Source organism: Falco cherrug, chromosome 6 (genome assembly GCF_023634085.1).
Source record: "Falco cherrug isolate bFalChe1 chromosome 6, bFalChe1.pri, whole genome shotgun sequence".
Taxonomy (NCBI): domain Eukaryota; kingdom Metazoa; phylum Chordata; class Aves; order Falconiformes; family Falconidae; genus Falco; species Falco cherrug.
Genome location: NC_073702.1, coordinates 53,933,864 through 53,956,539, shown reverse-complemented (window position 1 = coordinate 53,956,539; position 22,676 = coordinate 53,933,864).

Below are 22,676 nucleotides of genomic sequence, written 5' to 3'. Positions count from 1 at the left end.
ACTCCATTTTCAGATGCTTCTCCTGTGCTTTCAGACTGTGTCTGTGTCTGCAGTAGTTTTTATATTCCTTGACTAGCATCATGCAATCACATCTCTTCAGGCTTTCCCAGAATAGTGATTCTTATTGCCTGATTCTCAAAATCCAGACAAACTCAACTGAAACACTCTCCTTTAGGTGGAAAAGCAAACAGAAATGCAGTTTTGGATAGCCTGATAAGCTTTGACTGTTCTGTGCAGAATCCCAGGGGAAATATCAACTCACGATTTTTACTTTGCTCAGCAGACTTCTGCGTGTGGCATGTTCTTTAATGCTTTTCCTCTTACAGAAAGCCACTGTTACCTGGCAGAAGGTTCTTCTGCCACTTCCTATCAGAGCTTATCTAGTAATTGCCTACAAGGTATGAGCATGTCTGCACTGAACATCTGGAATGAAAAAACATCATTGGAAAGACCTTAATGAACCTGTTCCTAAGGTAATTAGGTGCATAAATTACACTCCTTATGATCTTCTCCCTCCTGTAACATGCTTTACTTCACGCTTATCCATGAAGATCACCGCCAAGGTGATTGGGATAACTTTGAATGTTACAGTTGGTATTTCTCCTATATGCTTGCACCAGTGAGACCAGTTTAGGACTCTTTTGTAGCAGGGATCTAATTTTCTTGGATTTCTATGTCCAATGTCTACAGGCCAGAGAGATTTATAGAGTAACACATATAATGCAGCTGAAGTTTATCAGCTGTGCTCCCTTTACAACTTTTCCTATGTCCTTTCCTATTACAAAGGAATACTGTAGCTATCGGGTGGTGTAGGAAAGGAGCAACTCTACACTTCAAGTTCCATAGAAACCCTAGGGTAGTTACACGTAGTACAGTGAAGGAAGAAGTATTTGTAATTGATATCAACAGATATGGGCATGAAATCACTGACAACACCGTGTAATTCTGGCCCAAAGCAGGGAGACTTGCAGCTCACACTAAGGGTGTTGTTTCCATGTCACTGATACTAGGATTGAACCATGAGGTGAATATTCACATCACTGGAGTGAGAAGCATTCAGTTTCCACAAGATTAATTTTCTGTAGTCTGGAAGTGTGAGGAAAATGTGTTGGTCCACTTTCTGGGTGTCCTTTTGTGACAATGAAACAAACTTCCAAGATATGAGAAAATTAACACCCCAAATGAAGCTGTTTTGCCAGATGACTTCAGCCTTTTCATATTAAACACTCTTCCATAATAAGATTGTGTTTTTCTGAGTAACAGTTGTAGTCATCAGCAGTAATATGCTTTAGCATTTAGCTGGCATTACAAATGAATTTTTGTGTGTGACACACCTCTGCATGGAAAACCTGCCATATTCCATTGAAAAGTGGAACCATTTTAACCTGGATTATTTGTAAACTTTTCCTGTGCTTACATTTTATAAAGACTAGTGACTTTTTTCAGTGTTTATGTTATAAATTGTCCATGTGACACAGACATTCACTTCTATGCTTTTGAGCACAGCACTGAACAAGATGTGTCCCTATTGTTCTCCACTGGAGAAGCTGGTATCTCTAAAAGTCTGTTTATCCCTACATAGGACTTGCAGTCTTCTGAAAATCTCAATGATGGGACTCTGGTGCCATCAGAAAAGCTGTCTTCAGTTTTCTTCTTGAGATTTGTGTTTTTCCCTCAAGGTTTTTCAGTAATTGTATGTTTATCTCTTTGATATTTCAATAATTCTGCATTCATAGAGGCTGAATTTATGGTAAATGGATCTGCATCTCTCAGTATGTCATAAAGTTCCAGATAGGCTAAAAAACTCCTTTGATCAGTTATAATAAATGTCTGGGTTCAGATAAAGCAAAAAATATAGAGTAACAATTAACATTAGTGCTAATGTACTATTATTATTATTATTGTTGTTGTTGTTATTACTATTGGTATTACTACTACTGCTACTACTACTATCATCATTATTATCATTGCTATTAAGGTAATTTATTATAACAAATTGCATTCTTGGTCAAACACACAGAGATGTCTGATGTTGCTGGAAAAATATAATTAGCGAATTTCTAACCTATCATAAATCAAACTAACATATGGAAAATGATTCAGATAATGCTTTGGGAATCTAAAGAGAATTCTTATTATGTTAGAATGTCATAAAACAGACACTGCCATGAAAGGAAAGAAAGGTAAAAACTAATTAAATAGTTTCCAGTAAAAAGCAATTTTCATTACAAAGTTCCATATGTCAAAACCGAAACTATTCACAGAAAAGGATTTGTTTTAGTAAATCTCAGGATAATTTAAATTCCAAATTTTCCAAATACATCTTTTTGGTTCTTTAAAGGAAAAGTCTTCTTTTCTGACATAAAATTCCTTTTTGCTTCAGCAATTTTCATTAATACATCAAGAAAATGGCTTAAAAAATAAAATTCAGTTATCAGGAAAAAAAACATGTTTTGATTTAAACAATATTTTTTACTATTGACATCACACAGAATTTCGTGGGGTTTTTTTTCTCTCTTTGTCCTGAGTAGGCTTTGAAATCTCAAAAATTCCTACAGATCAGAAACCTGCTTTGCATTCAGCTCTTGCACATCTGTCAGCATTTGATTATCTCAGCCTACCGTACCATTGGTTTTAGTTAGCAGTCATTAGACAATGTCAGGGTTGTGTAACCTATCCAAACTTCCAAATTCTTTATTTGGGGGCATATGTTTTTTCAGGTAGATGCAAGTTGTAAATGCTTAACGTTTTGCACTTAGGTTTTTGGTTTTTTTTTTTCCTAGACCTTGTTAAATTGTATAAATAGCTTGCATGATGTTAGGCCTTTCTCTATCATCCAGTGATAGTTGATCCATCAGTGTGTATTTCATGGGCTAATCCTTTCATTTTCTGTTATACACCCCCATTGCTGGTTCCATGATTTTGTTATATGCAGTTCCTTTGATATTACATAAATTAATTTGGAACAACAGGTAATTCACCAAGTTTCCTACATAAAAGCATTTAATATACTACTTTTTATCCTCTGCTTTCCCACATGCCAAGAGGAGTGTTACAACTCATACCACATTTAGCAGGACAGCAAATCTGGGCTTGGGCACATTCAAACAGAATTTAAAAAATAACAATAATGCAAGCAGCTTCTCAGCTACTCACTGCTTCCTTGAATGTCTTTAGTTAAGTCTAAGGTGTCTTCATGGCCAAAGCAAAACTGCTTCTTCAGTAACAGCTCTAAAATCCAGGCAGGGGCTACATGATAAGAGCAAAACCTTAACCTTCACACAGATCCTTATCATCAGCCAAACCTAAGCATCAAAGCACTACTTCAATGTACTAAGACTTAAGACAGAGGCGGCTATTTGCTGTATCAGCTTCAATTTTGCAGGGAATTAGATGTCTGAGCACAAAAGTATCCTGCTCCTGAAATGACTAAAACTTTTGGTGAGTGAGGCAACACCTGTGCTGTGTGTTGAGGCAAGTTACAACCATGTTCAGGGTTATTGACCAGCAGACACATGGAGGCTCTGAACCAGCACTGTTATCCAGTGCTACATCTTTCCTTTTTGCTCCATGAGTCCATGGCTGCTTGGTGTTTGCTTTATTCAAAGCACAGACAAAGTAATCTCCCTGTATGTCGTGCAGACCTATCCAGAGACTGCAAGGAGGGCTCGTACCCCTTTCACCACCAGCAGCCTCAAAGGTCCTCATAAGCATAAGAGAACTGGACACTAAATGCAAGTGGCACCATCTGCACAGTGGAACTATTGACAGTTGTCCCACCGATCCCATGATGTTATCCATGTTTTATTTAGAGGGGGGCTCAGAGAGCTACTGCTCACAGGGCAGACACTAAATCTGTGCAGGCACACATTTTGGTGTGTGACATGGGTCAGAGAAGACGGACACGCAGAGCCAGAGATCATTAACATACTGATACATATCTACCACCTATTAATGGAGTAAGACCCATATGCATGCTCAACAGAACAGCTGAGAGGACACAATGCAGCATGACAGTGCTTTTAGGACAAACTCTGACCCTCTCAGATGTCCAACAAGGAAAGGAATAAAGGCTTCAAATCATCAGTTTTCACACTACTGAGAACCAATAAGGGTCACCTTGTCACTTGCTGACAGATCCTACCAATTGCCACACAGCTGAATTAACCTAACTCTGACTTGGAGCAAGGTCACTGTTTCTATCACCTATACTGGAAGACTCAGACTTAATCTGATAATATTCAAATCTGATTGAGTTTTTCATGGGATCTGGGCAGGCTTGAATTGGGGCTACATAGAATTTAGGCTACCCACTGCCACCCACTAAATAACCTTCCAAATCTTCCTGCAAGTCATTCCTGAGGGACAGACCCTTGGTGCTGTAACAGTTGATGAGAATTATTAGAAAATCACTAATAGCTGACTTCCATCTTTTCTGAGTGCAGATGGACAAGCACAGGGCAGGGAAGACAGGGGATGTTGTGTAGTTGTGGGAGGATATTCATGTTCAAATTAATGCAGGTGTTGAGACTCTGCCAGCATTCAGGATAAACCAAAACCCATTAAGTCCCTATCTTGCTTCACTTTTCTGAAAAATAAATAAGAAATAACTCAACTACAATCAATAGATTGTGTAACATATACAAAAAGAAATCAAATAGTTACTTATCTGTCATTAGAAGAACAAGCATCCAGTTCATCACCTGGGACATTTTTCTGATGGCTTGTAAAGGGAACCTGAACTGTTCTGAATACCATATGGACTCTAATGGACCATATTCTCAACTTAATTTCTTAGAAAAGGAATGGCTGTCTAAAAAGACTCACACTTTCAGTGTACTGCTTCCTAGAAAGAGGCACCACAACAGTTTCTTTCAGATTACAAGCATCCAGTTTTTGAGATGTTCTAATACCTTCTGCATCTCCACAATTGCTGTTTTTAATATTTCCTGTCCCACCAGTTGGGAAATAGGCAAAAAATAAAATCAAAATACATTGACATTTATCTTAATAGGTTGAAAACATGCGTAAGGAGAATATGGAGCTACAAGGGCATCTTCATGACAGGGTTAAAGATGACAATAAATTAGCAGCTCAGTCTGCAGCAACACATTAACAGCTAAATCCAAAGGCAGACGTCTTCAGCTTTGCGGGCTTACTGTAAGTAGTATGGAAGATCACCTCCAACCAGCCAGCTTGCTATTACAGGAGGCGGGATTTTGCACTCTTACACTCCAGATGCACTCAGCACAGGTGCCTTTTACACCAGTTTTGGCTTGTCCTTGAGGTTATGTTACACTTAAGAAATTGACTTCAAACATATAGCTGTAACAGGTGCTGTTAGAGGCTTGGCATTCACATCCATACATCAGTATCCAAGGGTATCCATCTGGAAGATGTCCAAGCAGAGAGGGTTCTGACTGGAAGCTGCCATCAGCCTCCTACATCTGAATTTCGATATGGATAGATCTGACCTTTGTTCAGTACTGTCTCCTCTGAGATACAAGGTCAAGGGGTAGGTAAGAAAGTTTGGTGTATCTCAGGTCAATGCTAGATAACCATCTAGAATTAGATGGTGCTCAGTGTTTAAAGGTCAAACCTTATCACACCAGCCTCAGGACCATGCATCTGAAATTTGGATCAAAGGAGCCCAGATCAACCTTGTAATGAAAAAGGAGGTTGCCACCTGATACAGATCCAGACGTCAGGGCAAACAGGAGCCATAAGGATCACAAAAGCAATAGCAGAAAATATCAGCAACTGCTCAGGCTTCATCCAGGATAGACATGATATGTTTATATCATATATAACATATGCTGTGATATGTTTAATAGAATCTAAATTCTATAAGTAGTTAAGAGAAATATGCTGAAGTTTGGCTGCTTCCTGTCATTATGCATGAGAATTCCACCTAGTGATGAGAAATATTGAGCCTTAAACCTCTGCAGAATTCAGGAAAGATTTCTTGTTTTCAGAATGTTCTTCTGATGTTACAACAATGTGACTTGGAACTTATTACGTACGGCTGTTTCTTTTAATCTAGTGTACTTAGCTTCAATGTCAATTTTAGACACTCCCTGGAGCTACATGAAAAATGAAGTCTTGCTCATTGCCCAGTTTTATGGAAATTCAATGCAAGCAATTATGAGCTGAACCCTGAGAAGGTCACATTTGTAAGAGTGAATAAGGGAGCTTAGCGAGAGTGACTACTCTGTGAGTAGCAAAGACAAAACAAAGTGCAGATGTGCTCAGCTGCCTCTCTGGTACTTGCCAGCCTGATGCCAACCATCACCTGAACTCCAGGTTCCCCTCTCCATGTCATCGTCCAGCAAGCACTGATCCAGGTGACTGCACCTCTGCAAGTGAACTGGGAGACAGACATATGAGGGAGCAGGGACTGGGATCACCCTGCAAGCCAGGTGCCACTCCAGCCAGGAAAAAGCCTTATCCTCTCCTAGTGGCCTCTCTGTCTTTGATCTCCTTGGGCTTCTGAAAGTTTTTGGGTAGAGTTACTTTTTCTGAGGGGTCTGTGCCTGCAAGTTAAAAAAACCCCCTCATTTCAGTGCTTATGTTGTATTGAATTATTCAGGCAGGAATGGACTTAATACCTCTCTTCCTCCCATTTTCTATTATCTTTCTCTACCACTGAGTGAAATTAAAAAATACAGGTAAAAATAAGCTTGCTTGTATTTCATTTTCCTTTTTTATTGCATTTTATTTTTGCCTTTCTGTATCATACCTTTTAAATTCTCTAATTTTTGGAGAAGCCACCAAAAGGTAACAAGTGAAATAAGACATTGCAGTCCTGCAGAAATTGCTTCATTCCAAATGTAACAACCTTTGATATGGTATGTTTTTCAAAATAATCCTTTTTTTGGATTAAAAAAGCAGCCCTACTATTCAATTTTGCAGGCTTGAAATGAAATAGATTAATAGTTTCCTATGAGTCCTGTATGACTTCAGAAGAATTAAGATGATTTACATTTTGTTATTTTTATTTTATTTCATTTACTTCATTTACTACAGTCCTCAGGGAATATTTTAGTAACTGTCATATGTCCATAATTCACCACAATAAAGGACTGGGAATAGACAAAGGTATCATTTCCCTCTTCTAACCTGAATCAGAACTGCTAAATTATTATACCATAAACATGCTGAGATAACTGCTAAAAATGAGTGTTAGATTTAAGTGCTAGAAACCTCACAATTTGCCTATAGACAAGCTGACTCCTGGCATCACTTACACTGAGGAGTTCTCATGTACCACAGTGAGCCGAAAGAAAATTTTGTGTGCTTATGGATTTACAGCATGAAGTTGTTTGGTTACATAAACTGAAAAGCAAATGCAATAAAGATCTTCTTAAATAATAGTGTGTATAATTCACAGGGTTTTTTTGGCTTTGTCCAGTCGTTAAAGCTTTGCATTTGGACTAAAACAGATGTAAATTGCTACTGTTGTGATCTGATAGCATTTCACATTCTAACTAGGAGAGATAAAACTAGCAAGTGTGCAGCTTATATTTGCAATGTGATTGACAAAAGTGCTGCAAAGGGTGGGACAGTATAAGTTAGGAGTTACAGCATGTTTACAAGACATGACTTTGCAAAAAATGTCATATATTTTCTTCTTATATTTCATAGAAATTCATTTCATATGTCTGCTAGCTTGCTACAGGCAGTAAATCAGCCTGTCCTTCCTCATTCTTTTGCTCTGGCACATAAAATTTCTACAGTTCATATATATTTTGGCAACCACAGGGATGATATTGAAAAACAGGAAAAAGTATTCTTCCATATTCACACTGCTTTATGCCAGGAGACTTGGCAACTAATATTAGAAAGCTGATTTCATACTTGACACAGATTAGTAGTGCCTTAGACCTAGCATCTCTCAACCCATATTTGTCCATTAGAAAACTTACTTTTTTGTAATGCAAACTAGCTGAATGACAGCTTCCCAAGTGTACAGAATTGCTCATTATGTCAGCATTGGTGTCTGGTTTGTGCTTTAGGCTGTGGCAGTAAAAGGACCTGCAACTCCCCTTTGTGCTAGCTGGGTCTTCCTTGAAGGGGGAAAAGAAAACAGAGCTGGCTTTTTTGTACTTCCTTTAGTCTTTATTTTTGTTGTCACTAAATAGTAGCTTCTACCTCCATGTAATAACAGAAAAATGCAGCTAGTTAAATCCAATGATTGTAAAATATTCAGCACTGGAAAGGAAGCTGCCACAAAATCCATTTATACAGCATATTAAAAGGAAAAGAGCAAGTACATATGGATAAATCAATAAAACCTTACCAGTGGAATCTCTTAGATAAGATTCTCAAGAAGTGCTTGAGAAGTCAGCCCATGTGAACCTCATGAGGTTCAGCAAGGCCAAGTGCAAGGTCCTGCACCTGGGTCAGGGCAGCCCCCATTATCAATACAGGCTGGGAGATGAATGGGTTGAAGGCAGCCCTGCTGAGAAGGACTTGGGGTACTGGTGGATGAAAAGGTGGACATGATCCAACAACGTATGCTTGCAGCCCGGAATGCTGACTGTATCCTGGGCTGCAGTCAAAGAAGCGTGGCCAGCAGGTCAAGGGAGGTGATTCTGCTCCTCTACTCTGCTCTGGTGAGATCCCACCTGGAGTGCTGCATCCAGCTCTGGGGCCCCTGTCCCAGCAGCACAGGAAAGACATGGACCTGTTGGAGCGAGTCTAGAGGACGGTCACAAAAATGATCAGAGGGATGGAGCACCTCTTCTATGAAGACGGGCTGAGAGAGTTGGGGCTATTTATCCCGGAGAAAAGAAGGCTCCAGGGAGACCTTATTGCAGCCTTTCAGTACTCAGAGGGGTCCTATAAGAAAGATGGGGGCAAACTTTTAGCAGGGCCTGTTGTAATAGGGCAAGGGGTAATGGCTTTAAACTGAAAGAGGGTAGATTTAGATTAGATATAAGGAAGGATATTTTTTTTTTTACAGTAAGGGTGGTGAAATGCTGGAACAGGTTGCCCAGAGAGGTGATAGATGTCCCATCCTGGAAACATTCAGGTTTAAGTTGGATGGGCCTCTGAGCAGCCTGCTCTAGTTGAAGATGTCCTTGCTCATTGCAGAGGGGTAGGACTAGATGGCCTTCCAGCCCAAACTATTCCATGATTCTATTATTCAAAAGGCTATGGAATTTCTCTAGGCTCTGATTTATTGAACAAAGTGAACCTCTTAGGTTATAACCTGGCCCTAAACAGGTAGGATAATTAAAAACTTGATAATATATTCAGCATGGGTTCATTTAATTTGGAATAGGACTCAATCATTCATAAGCACTGTAGAAGTGAGAGCTGCTGGATGTGATTTTTTTTAAGCTGGGTTGGGGAACTCAGTGTTTTTCATGTTTCTTTTCCATTGCTCAGATGTGCATCTTCCTGACTATACACTGAGGGTCCAGGATGGATTCAACCCAGATCGCACAGATGAGCAGTGGGCACCCATGAGATCTGCCTCAGTGCACACCTGCAACTGCAGACGGTGTGCCAAAGCTGCAGGCATTCAGCAGATGGCTGGGAGCATTTGGGGCATGACGGACCACATGGAGCCATTGTCAATATCTAGACACGAGACAGGTAAGAAAGATTTTTCCCTCTCACACACACAGCTAGTCTATTGGGAGAATTAAAATGCAGATTTAAGAAAAAAAGCCAACCCAAAACCTTTTGGTAGAGAAAACAAGACACTGACACCAGAGATGAAACTACTACAGGAGTCTTATATTAAAGGTTACCTCCAAATAGTCACCTTCAAATAGTCAAAAGTATTTCTGAGTTGCATTAATATTTGCAGATCAGTGTTCATAATCTTGCTGCTTCTTTTTCTTCTTTAACTTCATACAGTCACGTGCATCTGAAATGTTTTGCCTGACTTGGGAGGGAAATACACTCCTCTGCTTTTCTATGCTAGATTATCAATTATGTTAAAGACTTCTCTTGCCTACTAATGAGAGAAAGAGAGGATGAGCTTTCACTGAGAACTTTTAGAGCCCTCTCATTTCTAAGGACACTATAATCATCTTGATGGGTGAAAAAAAAACCTATTCTGACTCTGTACCTATCTTCCTCCCACTCTGCCCCTCATCTTCCCTCTCCCCCTCCTTTATGCACACTTGCACGTATATGCACACACACAATTTCTGTGGGCTAAGGAAGTAACAACCTACAATGTATATATTTTCTGAACTGCACATTTATATCCACACAGGTACAGTTATTTTTTCAAAATAGCCCATACCTGTAACATATGCACACCAACACACACACACACCCATACTTCAAGGACTGTACTTTTGTTCTTTCCAGTACACTTTTATGGTTTTGACCTTTATTTTCCACACACATCCTGTCAAACCTCTTGCAAATGAATTTTATAGACACAAATATTTGCTCTAAAGGAATTTGGAATTATAAACACCCACACTCAAGGAGACTTTATTTTAAACATGAATGCTTTACTATGGAAATACTTGCATTCTTCACCCGGGGATTAAAATCTGCATCTTGTCTGAGCGCTTCCAACCAGGCAGCAAAATTTGAGTTAAATTATGCACCATAATTCCCTGTGATAGAAGTTTACAGACAATAATAAATTCAAATGCATTCAGATAAATAAATTTAAAGTAAATGCATATTGCTGGAGGATGCTCAGCAAGCAGGAAAAAGAAAAGCCCAGTAGCCTAATATGTTACTTCTTGGGAATAGCTTTCTCTGCCCTTATGCTGATACTTTCTTTGGAAACACTTTAATGCAGTTCCTGTAATTAGCAAGTACTTCATAATCACCTTCTAGAGAATGAAATCTCTCTGTAACACTCAGGTGATTTTGCAGGAATTATAGTGTACATGGCTCTTGTATCAGCAGAAGGTATGTTGCAGCGCATGGTGAGGGAGGGGGCTCTAAAATATTACCAAGAGGCATCAGCCTTGGTTCCTTGCAGCAAGCTGTATTTCTCTTCTTTGAGAATTACTAGTGAAATCCTGCTCCCACTGAAGCTGCTCCCCGAGCAATGCAGCTAGAGGGATGACTTCATTGACACTGTGCAGGAGTGGGAGCGGGAGGTGTGAGGTATGTGGGGACAGTCAGGTGTTCCTTTCCTTACCTGGATGAGGAGGTCACCTGTGTGCTAGGTCCCAGCCTGGGGAGGCAGCAGGCAGCTCTCTCCCAGGCATTTCCCTTCTGCCCTGCACTAGCAAAGTCCCTCCGGCCACTCTTGTTCTGTTCTGCGCACCTCTCTCCTGGTCACACCCCCAGGCTATGATGTCTACAGGCAAAATGTGTTCCTTTAAATAAGATTAACTGCCTGTGATAGTATGGAGAGATTAAAGTGTGTTTTTTAACTCTTTGAGTGTCCTGGGACAAACTCCGTCTATGGGAGGCCCCCGGCCCGCAGAGTGCCACCTCTGCTGCTTGCCAGCACGTTTTCTATTGAGTCGGCATGCCAAGCGGTGTAAACATGCCTGAGTATCAGTCTGATATATTGTCATGCTTGGCAATTAGTCTGTCAAGTGTCTTGTGAGGCGAGAAAGAGGTGGAAAGAGACATGGAAAACTGAGCAAGGACTGTTGCTCTTGTAAACATCTCTGAGCTTAATGTTCAGTAATTGCATAGTGGCAAGAAGGGCCAGTTTATAAGCTTTATTTCACTTGACTGTAAAATTGGCTTAGTAAAGGAAATGTCTAGAAAAGAAACTGTGTGAAAATTTTACTTCTGGTTCTGTTTGCCAGGTGTTTGAGAACTTAAAAAGAATAGAAAAAAAAGCCCCAAAGAGTTTTCATTTTATTGCCGTTTTCCCCATCTCTTTTTTTTTTCTCTACAAACTTGAATTTGATAAGAGATGGTTGCACATTTACAAAATACATTACTTGATTACAACTCACTCCCTGGACCCCATGGATCCTTGCATGTCCCAATAAGTTCCCTATTTCTCATTCTGAATCAAAGGAGGCTTTTATGGCATTTCATGCTAAAATGTACTTACCTGAAATAATTACTCAGAAGTGATCGACAGGATTTAGACTGCTCAGAAATATCCTGTAGGATTTAGACACCGACAGCCAAAGGATTTGGAGTATGAAAATGCAATGTGTCTCAAAAAACACAGCAAAGAACTTATAAACAAATGATTCTGTGGTAATCTGATTAGACCAATCCTGCACCTTATGTATAATATATAATGCATAATAATATAGCTTTGTAGAGTTTCTAATGTGCTCATGTCATAATATTGTTCCAAAAGTACTGGAATACTTGAAGTGAAAAGCTGAAGACAACTGTACAAAACCTAGGCAGTATTTTTGAGAAGTTCAACCAAAATGTGGGAGTATGTTTTTCAAGTACCTGAAAGCAGGTAGTTAACAGGTGATTTGTTCAATGTTGGGAAGGTGGGGGGAAGAGCATTTGTAAGACTAACTTTCCATGCAAGAATAAATTAGATTAATGGTTTACCAAATGTTCTGGGTAAAGTAACTCTTTTACCTGCAGGGTTTTATGTAGGCAGGCATGTGAGAAGTCTGCAGTACTGCAGGGCTGGCATGCACTGCTTATTTAGATTCATACCTGCAAAGCCAGTAGTGATTTCATGCCATCAGAATGAATTTGGAACAGATTTCTTTGCTCTTTCCAAGAGACATAATTTGTGAGAAGCCTTCCTGGGGCAGGTTAGACTTGATCTTTCTTTGACCTTCACACCTTTTGAACCATATGCTTTCGAGGAGGATGTTGAAAGACTTTGGTCAAAACATAACACCAGATTCCTAAGTCCTAGATTCTTTGTCTATATCTAGCACAGAGAACCTGTGTGGCCTGGAGCTTGCCATCTAGCTTTTTATGTGCCTCAGATTCATTTGCCCTGAAACTGTAAAATTTGTCCATCTACCGAGTAGGTAGCTAATATTAAAACTTATTTTTACGGGACACGTAATATGGAAAAGAGGGGGCTGGGGAGCTTTACTTCATCACTCCTTGTATCACAATTTCAGATTATTAGTTCCTAAGGTGTAAATTGGGTCAGACATGGTTCAGGGAGATGTCAAGCAGCCACATATTATGCAAACCGAGGTGGCAGCAGAGGGAATTGAATGCCTCCTGGGAGAACCCAGAGAATCAGATCATATTATAGAGCAGAGCCAGTGTAGATACACATACACGCATACATATATACATGTTTATGCACACATATCAGCCAATTACTTGACAAACCTAATTAATTCTATGATTCTGTAAGCCAGCTAACATTCAGCCAGAGTTGGTTTAGCTATGGGTACAAAATTACTATATACATCTGACATTTCCCTTTCTTGCAATCCCAGTCATTGCTGGGGCTTATCACCTTAAGTACAGTAGAAAGAAGAACAACCAGCCCTTTCCCTGCCCTCCATTCCCAGGACTGCTTTTCCAGAGAGTTCTTGCCATAAGAAGCTCTGACTTTCCACCCCAGATGAAGATGACTGTGCTTTTCTTACCATCCGTTTTCTTCTTTTGCAGCTTTCAAGAGGTGCAAGGAGACCTCTCAGACTGTATGCCTTGATTGTGGCTATGATTTTCCATGTGGCCAACTACACAGGGCAGCAGCTTCTAGAAACTCTCATTCTCTCTTACTACAAAGGGCTTTAATTGCCTCTTCCACTGAGTCATAAATGTGTATTGCATGTGTGATGGGTTGAATGCAGTCTCTAGCTGTACGGAAATTGAATTGTCTTTAGATGGGAACTACCCATATATAATAAGCTGTAATATTTTCTCACATTCTGTAACAGTAAGATCTACACAAGCATCAAAAAATCATTAAAATGTACCCTAAAATACTTTACAGATTATAAATTTCTCAGACACAGGGCCTGGCCTGGCCTGGCTCTCATTCAAGTTGCTGCCTTTATGTGATCTTATTTTGTTAAATAATAGCAGAAGGAATAAGAAATTTAGACACACATTCAGACCAGTTTAGTAAAGGGGGCTAGACCCTACACAGAGACTTTTCTGTGTCATGGAAAAGGACCTCAGAACTATTCAGTTATGTTTAAGCATACCATGATAGGATGCCTTCTAAAGCAATTACTGCCTGCGTGCTGTTTTCAAGCCAAGCACCCAGGGATGAGACTTAAGTGGTGAAAAAACTATTGAAGATCAGGATAGGAAGCCCAGCTGTCTCAGACTGTCACACCCGCACAACAAGACAACTTGTCTTGAGCACCTATTGGAGATGAGTACTAAAAAGATGTTCACTGAATTTTCTCAATAACCCTTTTGAAAAAAAATCAGAGGGTATCAGTGGTTGTTAAAGGGGAAGCCATGCAGCACTGTAGGATCAGCCCCTGAATGTATCTAGTCTTATTCATTGAACTCCACACAACTCTGTAAATGCTTCCCCATCTAACTCAGGGAAGAACATGCTCCCCATTTCTTTTCCTGCTAGAATAATTACAGTATATTAAGACACACCAGGCAGGTCAGAGCAAAGCTTGTTTGGAGTTTGCATTTCAACTGCACATTATGCACTTGCATTGTAATATATTCAAACTGACAGCATCGTTATGGTGAATTAATCTAAATTATGTCTAGACATATATTTCCAACAAGCATTGTAGAGATTGTTTGGTGGCTGACTGCTCAGAGGAATTAAACAAGAAAATCCCAGGCTTAAACCTTACAAATAAATGACTAAATTGATAAATGAAGGAATAAATGAGTTTAGACAATGCTTCAAGAACAATATAAAAATCTTGTCCCTAGAATTGTACTAGTTTACATGTTCCTCCACCAGTTTACCATTTTAATTATCATCCCTTCTGCTGTAGGGACACAACCCTGCTCTAATGCTACTACAGGTTCAGAAGCCTGCACAGGGAGAGTGTAGGGAAGTCACAGCAAGTCATAGGAAGCATTAAATGTTTTCTACTTCTGTGCAGCAAAAGTGCCTGGATATACTCACGATTTGAAATATTGTCACTCTCCTATACCTACTTTAAATCAGGTGTGTCAGGAAGCTTAGCTATCATTTTAACATTATTAAAGGTAAAGACATAAAGTTGGCATTGTCCCACTGCTAGTGGTGATGGAGGGAGAAGGAGGCTTCTGGTTCACACTGTTACTATTTATTATTTGTAAAGACAAAGGCTTTAGGAACAAGGCTGGTTGCTTTTAGCACTTTGGACCTACAGATAATAATCTTATTACCCAGCTGTAATAAATCCACAACACTGCCACTGGATCATCTAATTCATTCTAAGTTTATAGACTGACTATATACAGTACTTCATTGTAAACTTACTGCAAGGTAAAAGCTTGCAACTGCAGGGAAAGGGACAGCATATGAGATGTTGGGTATTCTGCAGCAGACATGACTCTCAGGAGAGCTCTTGGGGCAGCTGGGCACACAGGAGATCAGGTGCTGTGTCACGACAGCATTTCCCTGCACACAGGGACATCATGTTTCCAGCTCCTGGGGAAATGAAATGCTTTCTCTCCAAGGGTGGGGTTAGCAACAGGGGAGGGACTGCCTCTGCCAGCCCGTTTGGTTTTGAGAAGTCAATCTGTCTGCTGTGAGGCAATCTTTGTGCAGCCACCCAGGAGGGCTGAGCCCCAGCATGGGGAGATTAGGTGCTGGACAAAAGAAATGTGAGACTGGAGACTGCTTCAGCACCAGGGCTCTGTGTCTCTCAGTGTGCTGGAAAGTACTGGTGATTTTTTCACTTGAGGAGACCCGCAGCAGTAAATTCAACTCCTTGACGTGCCTTTTTTTCTCCATGGGGAAGCAGGAAAAATCAGTATGGGCACAGCCTTCAGTAACACGTCTAAACAGCTTCCAACCCGGAGAAGGCTTTCACTCGGCTGACTCAGAGTGCAGGCAAAGCTATCATCTGTAGAGATATGCCTGCAGATATAATGAGGTGGAAACAGAGCAGTGCAAATATTGTACATGTCCTACAGAAATGGGGATGAGGTAAGAGTGATGACAACAGAGAAGGGTCAAATTAATTTCTTAAGATTGCCTGAGAGGCCTGTGCAAACCCAGTGTTTGAACCCTGGTACCTCCTGAATGCAGGTGAGTAACTGGGAGTGCAGTGGAGGCTTACCTCCAGGAACACTATTGCTGCTACCTTTAATAAATGCTTTAAGTGCTCTGTCAAAAGTATTTATAGTTATTTAGAAAGCAGAAGTAGAGACGGAGTGTATGGTGTTAGTTAGCCACTGCTAGAAGCTGGCTTGCATTTCTGGTCCCTGCTGGTTAAGGGAGGCTGAGGAAATACTACAGAGGTTTCAAAGGGGAGCCACAAAGCTAGCTTGTGGGCTGCCAAGAAGACTGTAGAAGGGGAGACATAAGACCACAATTTATGCAATTTACTGAAAAAAGAAGCCTGAGGTGATTTAGGTGTTTTGTACAATTGTTAACAAGAGGAATGGATATCTGAGAGTAGAGAGCTTTAAACTTTTACTGACAAAGGCGTGACAAGATCCAATCACTGATGAATGGCCTTTAGTGGGAGAAACTCCAAATCACAGCCTGAAATCAGTGGTGAGAACCTCACATAATTGCCTCCAGGCTATGAAAGAATTCCTTCTCTCTGCCTTCGAGATACATTTTGATTACTTCCCTACCCACCTACCCCTTTCTGAAGTATCAGACTTTGGCCACCAGTTGGAAACGAGACAATGGTGGGGGTTAGATCACTGACAGAAGGCACTGCATAGTCTCAGCTTTCTGTTTTGTGTATCTTCCTCTGATACTCAGGGTCACAACAGTGGCCAGATTTGGGGTAGGAAAAGCCTTTTACTCCAAAAGATAACCAGGCAGAGATCTTGAGAGTTTTTTCCTTTGTCTTCAGCAAGCAGTGCAGTTTGCAGGCTGGAATTCTTCATTGTCCCAGGGGCCTTCAGGGTGCAGATACCTGGTTGTCTCTTCTTTGCATCTGGTGCAGAGCTTTTTCTCCAAAGAGCCGAAACACTTAATATAACGATAGTCTTTGGGACATGTAGGAATTCAAACAATTCTCTCAGGCCAGTATAAGAACATCACTTCCCAAGTTAAATATTTAAAACAAAGTCCCAGAAAGTCCTTCTCAGCACTGGTCAATCCTGACAATGCCCAAACTCCTCATGCAAGTGTCTCAGGCTGGCCACGATGAGCAACTTGAAGCCTGTCTTGTTCCTGTTCCCCATCAGGATCAATGAACTGGAACTTTTTCCCATCATCTCCTCTTAATAACTTAATCTCGCAGGTGTTCTGAGAATATCTGAAACTGACCACACTGCATTCAAAATGCAATGGCAATAATTTTTAAAACATAGCTGAAGAATAAAAAGGTCTTTATGTACATGGTAAAGGTGAAAATGCCCAGCTGAGTTATGGTCAGTTGACACAGGTTTAATTGTCCTTTCTCTGCCTGGGGGAATTTAAACCCCAGATTTCCAGAGGAAGAAATCTTTGCTTCTGGCACTCCCTTGAGCACTCTGGTTAAAAGGACATTTTACAAGCAGGTAAATACCAACATCAGTCATGGTTTTGAAGAAAACAGTAATGTCCATTCAGTGTATTTGAAGGAAAAGCACCGACATATCCTTTCTAATGTAAATTAAGGCCTGGGAATACTAAATCAAAGTGCTCTGAGACCTGCCTGCAAGGAGAAGTGGAATGCAGGAGTTTTAGCTGAATTGTCAGTTCGCCCCATCAGCTTGGCTTCCCTCCTGTTTTATCCACTTTGCAGGATGCAGTGCTCCCCTGCACTGTTTGAGAATCCTATCCCAAGACTAGCAAATAACTATGGGCTTGTTCATGGTAGTCCTTCTGTGAGTTTGAAGCTTAAAGATTTCTGAAATTTCAAGCCAGATAAGTGAGAAACAAAGAAAGGCTATGTTGGAAGAAGAAATCTAAAACTAATATCAGCATATGGTCACTTCTGTAAACTGCCTATGAGAAATACCTGGGCTTTTTCAAAACCTTTTGTCACAAATGAAGTTAATCTGTGAGCAGAAGAAAAAAAAAATCTTTGGTGTGAACCAAGAAGTATTGGTATGTTTCTTTCATCTACATTTTTAGTCTTTTTAAAAATGGAAACACACTTAAGTGATCTGTCTGTATACATAGCTCTGCTTCCCGTTAGCTTTTGAACCTACTCAGTTTGAATCAAATTTGAGATAAGAATAAAACCTTCAAAGGCTCTTACTGCCAGCACGTTATTCTGGAGGGGAGTTGGAATGTGAAAAAGTACAGGGGAATCTGGACAGGGGACAGAAAACCTTTATATCGGCCTGTTAGAACAGCCAAGAGACACAGCCCTGTAAGAAACCTGACTTGTACTCATTGTTTTTAGATGACTTTCTTTCTGAAGAGACTAGCCATAGTTTCTGAAGGTCTGAGCCTCACTAATAAACCCCTGCAATAGCTACCTGTTCTTGTGACCCTTGCAGGAGCTTTGAAGAAACAGTGTATCTGAAGGTTGTCGAATTTGGTTCAAATCAGCCTACAAGTTCTGTGACTACTGAAGAGGAAAACATCCGCAGGGTGCAGTCCCGACGGAAATAGGAAAGCTTGTCAGCCCTGCAGCCATGAACAAACCACCTGATACCAGCCAGAGCTAATGAAAGGAGAAGCGCTTAAGCTACTTTACCCACTCCAACACATCCCCCTTAAAACAGCAGGTTGAAACACAGGCTAGTAGAAACTAGTTTATTGCTTTTAAACACTTCAATTGCTGCTTGTGATTCATCAATAGAAGAGCGGGCTACAGCATGCAGGGAGGTTTGTTTGGCCAGCTGTGAGCCTGAGCAAGTCCAGACTCATGTAACCAGTCATCACTTTCTCACTGTTAATATATCCATGCAGAGCTCTCTGTTGTTGTTCTTGGGAAGAGTGGGTGAGGATGGAGGGAACATGTGGATGAAATATCTTTCCAAGACAGCAAGCATCATTTGATCAGCATGTGGAGAAGCATGGGAGAGGAACATCTGCAATGTTCTATCATACGCAGAGATCGCTGGATCTGGACTGTTTGAATATTACAGACATATTTAAGAGGTTGCAAAGTGATAATTAACTTTTGTGTCCAACATTCCAGGGTGAGAATCTTGTTACTGACTTTATTCATTCATGATGGGCAATAAGCATTCATTAAAAAAGGCACATTTGTTCTTTTTATCCAACTTTTCTGTGCCCTTATGTATTTCAAAACCTCTTATTATCTTACAAAAATTAAAAATCTCATTTTCTAGTTAACACAATCAAAATAATTATAGTAGTTTTGTTTTCACAAAAAATATGTTTGGTATCTTCTTCTGTGGTGTAAATATAACCCATTCTACCATGTAATAGAAATTAATTTTAAACAGTGCACAGTTACACAGCTCATGTGAGGTCTCATTCTATTTTCAGTTATTAGCCGTGAAAGCTACTACTGTACGAACTATCAGTTCAGTGATAACCAGTTGGTGGGTAATTGCATAACTTAGGTTAGTTTGGTGCCACACATCAGCTAAGGCATAAAGTATTTCCTCAGGAATAGCTGTGTGTCTGATTGCAATATGCTGTTAGACTTCGGCTGAGGAAATTTCTGCAGGTCCTATTTGCGTTTACGCTAATAGCTTTCTACACTATAAGGCAGAGAAAAAGAGTCTTAAACTGAGTACAGTTTTTTCATATTCTCTCCTCTGGACCCCTTCACACTTCCTGATCATAATCACACTTCCTGTGATTATAATCTTCATATCTGCATATTGGTCAAGAACATCCATATGTTTTCATGCAGATGATTACACCACTGCAAGTGCACACATGCAACACATAATCCCTGCACGCACAGTAGTCATGTATATGCTGGCATGTTGGATTTACTGCTTGGGTCTGACTCACAGTAGAGCAAGTAGACAGAGCAAGTATGCAAACATAGCAGATGGATCAGAGTCTGCACAGATGCTTCTCAATGCCGTATTCCCGTGTGGGAAATCCCTGACCCCAGCAGAGATCCTCAGTGCTGCTGCAGTAGATTGAGTTTGGGACCAAGTATGAAGAACAGTGAGTGTATGTGACAGTACAGCAGTTCCACAGTGATTAACTCAATTTAAATTAAAATCTATTTAACATTTCAGTCTGAGCTCCTGGAATATTACTTTTGTCACTGTGTATCCGCACTTCCCTCTGTTCTTGCAGCCAGCCTGCAGCTCCCCATGATGTTGAATTGCCTGCATGTTTGACAGCCATGTCACCTTCCCTGATGCCTAAGTAGGCATTTCCTTCATGGTCTGACCAGCAACTTGACAAGCAGCACAGCAAGATGAAAAGGCAGTGTTTTTATGAGTAAAGGACAGACAACTGCAATAAAAGCACGAGCCTCTCTGGTAGACTCAGCTAATAATGCTGCAATGCCAAAAAGCTGGAACCCACCAGAGGTGAGGAGCCGCGCTGCGGCCCGGCTGCAGGCAGCCCAGGGGATGAATTAGTAGCTGCCCAGGCTGGCAGGGCTGCTGTGCTGCCCGGGTACTGCACGGTGGGGTGCAGCGGGGAGGGATGGGCACAAAGAAGTGGGAGGGGGAAGGGAAGAGAAGCCCCCACAGAAATACCAGCACGCTCCAATAACACCCGAAACTGTGGCCCCTGGGCAGGGGGTGGTTTTTGGAGCACATGGCACGCAGCACGCGGCAGCATGGCGGCTGAGGGAGCTGCCTGGCTCTTTACAAAGAGCTCCTTGTCGGGCTGCTGGACTTGTTGTGAAGTGCTGCAGGCCCGGCTTTGTTTTCTGCTCTTAATCACTTGACCGCTTGCCCGTGGGTTTATCCCTGCCTCCCATCACAGTGATTTTAGCTAGAATTCAACTACATCAGCTATTAAAAGGAAGCATTTGGGCAAGGGCAGCTAGCAGCAGGCCGAGGCCCATCAGGGCTGCCCTTTTCTCTGCTGGGCTTCAGAGGGCTGGGAGGCACTGCAGGCGCTCAGCAAGGCTGCAGGGTGGCATTCCACACCAGTGTGCCGGGCTGGGGAAACCCAGTAGTGGGTCTGGCCCGCTCAGTGACCCCCCTCCTAGCTGCCCTGGCGGAGAGGGCCTTCTCCCCCCTGCCAGAGGGCCTGGCTCCCACCTCAGCCTGCCCAAAGCACCTGCACCCCACGCCGCACAGCCTGTGCAATGGCCCACGCTATGGCTACCCAGGCCTGCACATCACAGTGTGAGTGCAAGCTGCCCTGGTGCGGGGCGCCTGCTTCCCTCAGCCTCCCCGTGGTGGGGACAGGAGAGAGCATGAGGGTTGCCAGTGATGGGGGCGGGTGGGGAGAGGAAGTGGCTGGAATCTGATAAAAAGGGCTACTGTTGTGATCCAGCGGGAGATAAGGGTGAGCTGTGAGCCCCTGCTGCTCTGCCAGGGCCTCTGCAGGGGTGGCACAGGGACAGTTGAGTGGCTGCTGGCACCTCCTCACCCCACTGCAGACACCTGCTTGGGGTCAAGTGGAGTCACCTCGCGGGAGCACCCATTTCTCTCCCTTACAGACAAGGTGAGTCTGGACTGTCTCGGATGCAGAGGCATGCAGGATCAGTGCACAAGGCTGCAAGAGGGATCCCATCCCTAGGTTTCATCTTCTAGTAGGTTGACTCAATCTTCCCAGCAAAATGATTTATGGAACCAATACCTCCATCTTACAGATGTCTTTGAGCAGTTTCTGTTTTGAGACCGACATTTACATTCATACAAAAGTGGATGGATTTGCATTAATGCTGCACACTTCCTGCTCCCAATGAACTCAAGACTTGACCAAGGGCAACACCCTGGGAAAGAGGTGGCTTGTAAAAAATTGCTTAGGTGTCAGCATCACATCAGGAAATGCTGTCCTGTGCATAGGTCACCTATGCAGGCATGGCTGCTCTGGATAGGCATGACAGCAGCAGCCCTTGGCCAGACCTCACATTACATAGCAGCATACCTTTGCGTGTGGTTAATATGTGAAGCTGCCATCAGGGATGCTGGGCAAGGCAAACAGAAGACTCAAGTGTGTGTCTTGACCTCTCTGCCCCTGAATGCACAAGCTGTCCTGGTTTGCACATCCCCTGCATACCAAATTCAAAGGAAGTCACACTGGTTTTCTACTTTAAACCCACTTGCACCTGTTTATCTTTCCCAGTGAGTATATCAGCACCACACTTAACCTCATGCCTCTCGCCTCCACCACCTCAACAGGGTATCTGCCACTGTCACTCATATCTCAGCTGAATGTAGGCTATTCTTCCTCAGATGGCTTTCGGAACCCATTTAAGAAAACATAATTTTAAAAATACTTCCTCATCTTTTTAAAGCTTTTTAAAATTTTGTTTTCAGCTTTTTTTCAAAGGGTCCTAAGGTAGACATGTCAAAATGCTTATAGTTTTAGTACCACTGAATCTCACCAGAAGCACAGGCTGGGCTGCTAAATTCCTAGACACATTTAGTACATGGGGTTCATTCCTTTGTATTTTTAAATATTTATTTATTGTTTATATATATATTCTATTTTTCCCTATATATTGTTTCTATTTATATATTCATATGTTGTTTATATATGGCATAGGAGAAGACAGTAGCCTTGACTGCAGCTTGCTTTTGTTGGTTTTATGCTGTGCTGACCAGTGGGATGACACTGGTATGAAAGGGGAATCAGGGCATTATCACTGCCCCAAGAAGCCCAAGACTGCCCCATC